Source organism: Cebus imitator, unplaced genomic scaffold, assembly GCF_001604975.1.
Source record: "Cebus imitator isolate Cc_AM_T3 unplaced genomic scaffold, Cebus_imitator-1.0 Scaffold188, whole genome shotgun sequence".
In the NCBI taxonomy this organism is placed as follows: Eukaryota; Metazoa; Chordata; class Mammalia; order Primates; family Cebidae; genus Cebus; species Cebus imitator.
Genome location: NW_016107503.1, coordinates 4,358,337 through 4,360,343, shown reverse-complemented (window position 1 = coordinate 4,360,343; position 2,007 = coordinate 4,358,337). Strand labels below are relative to the sequence as shown.

The 2,007-nt window shown below is 46.0% G+C and overlaps 1 long non-coding RNA gene across 1 annotated transcript in view; it reads left to right on the top strand.

The window, feature by feature from the left end:
* Positions 1-220: 220 nt before the first annotated feature.
* Positions 221-2,007, top strand: part of LOC108316412 — a 3,997-nt gene continuing 2,210 nt past the window's right edge. Inside the window, exon 1 of the long non-coding RNA XR_001830324.2 lies at positions 221-680. This is a non-coding gene — a long non-coding RNA (uncharacterized LOC108316412). The remainder of the gene's footprint in view (positions 681-2,007) is intronic.

Sequence of the window (2,007 nt, the reverse complement as noted above, 5' to 3'; positions counted from 1 at the left end):
ATCTCGGCTCACCGCAACCTCCGCCTCCTGGGTTCAGGCAATTCTCCTGCCTCAGCCTCCTGAGTAGCTGGGATTACAGGCACGCGCCACCATGCCCAGCTAATGTTTTGTATTTTTAGTAAAGACGGGGTTTCACCATGGTGACCAGGATGGTCTCGATCTCTTGACCTCGTGATCCACCCGCCTCGGCCTCCCAAAGTGCTGGGATTACAGGCTTGAGCCACCGCGCCCGGCCATATCGAGGAGTTTTCTACCTGCTAACCCACCGGGGAAAAATCGGCGCTCCAGCTGCTGGGACCAAGGCGTGAGAGCGTTGAATCATGCGTATCACCGTTCTCACAAAATTGGTGTCTTTGTACCAAGACAGTGCCACAACACAACTCAGTGACCATCGGTAGAGCAGCCTCATCATGGGCGATGCTCCGTCCGTTGTTTCTCTTGAGATCTTTTGCGTAGCTCGGTCCTGCCCCGCATGTGGCGACCGGGACTCAAGAGACACGGAAAACGTTTTTTTGTTTTGGAAAACATGAAATAGGCTTTGTAGATGGAGAGGAGGTCAAGGGACAGGCACTGCGCCGCAGAGAGCGAGGACCCACTCTTCTATTCCTCTGCGGAGGAGGCACGGACACACCGTGTGGCCCGAAACAGCGGCAGGAGAGACCCGAGCTCCGACCGCCGTGGTGAGGGGGTTGCGGACCGTGGGGGCGCCAGGGGCCTGTCCTTCCCTGGGGATTCGGGAAAACGGATCAAGGCGACAGCGTAAAAGCCCAATCCGGGGGCGTTTCTGTGGGGGCGAGGAAGGGAGCTGGTCTTTACAGGCGGCAGTTTGCTCGGGAAGATTGAATTCCAGACGCTGTCCTGGTCCCTGGACCGTTAAGATCGGTTGGGTCCTGCTACCGCCTCCGCGCGGCGGGGAGCCTCGCGAGCCCAGCCCTGCGCCCTACTCTGTCCACCCTGTCCCCGCCCCGCACTAGGGGCTCACCCTGGGGACAGGCGTCGGGCGCTCCTGGTCTTTGGGGGATCTTCTGCACTAGCTTCCATCACAATACCTGTCACCAGATGAGCAATAAACGTTTGCTGAAAGAACGCAAGGTTGTATCTTTTGTCAATTAGGGAGATGCCTTTGGGCCTCAGTTTTTGTTTTCTATTAATATAAAAATGTGTGTGCGTTTTAAGTAATAGGTTTACATTCTACAAAATTCAGAAGAAACAAGGTTATTAGAGTGAATTCACGCCTTTCCTCTTTCCTTCAAGGCAACCAGGGTTACCAGTTTTTTGTGAAAAATTTCACAAGATATTCTATAGTTAACGTGTGTATATATGTAATATTTAAAGTATATATTTCAACCCAGTTATGAGATACCTACTATTTTGCAACTTTCTTTGATACAGTCTGGAAATCTTTCCATAGCAGCACGTAAGTATCTGCCTCATAGTGATAGTTTCATAGTATGCCTGAGGGATGTATATGAAGATATAGTTAACCAGTCCTTTAACATTTTATTGATATGCAAGCATACTGTATTTCCCTCTTGCATATCTGTATGATAAATACTTAGGGATGCAAGTGTCAAGTTTAAAAAGTGTGTGCATTTTTTTCATTTGGAAAGATAAAATTTTGCAAATTCCCTTCCTCCCACAAAGATTTTTATAATTTTCATGCCACCAGCAATTTTTGAAAATGATTTTGGTTAGTATTACCAAATTGCCTTCCCCAGGAGTTTTACCAATTTTGTCTCCCATCAGCAATGTATGAAAATAACGTGTTCGATAGCACACTAGTGCTGTTAAATTTCTTGATTTCTGACAATCTGATAGTGTAAATGGTATCTCATCGCAAGATAAAATTTCATGGCTCTTATAGAGAATCTTTTAATATATTTAAATGGCAATTGTATTTTTTGGGTAAATTCTCTGTTTATATATGCTGTTCATATTTTTATTGGTTATAGTCTCATTTCTTTCTTTTTTTTCTTTTCTTTCTTTCTTTCTTTTTTTTTTTTTTTT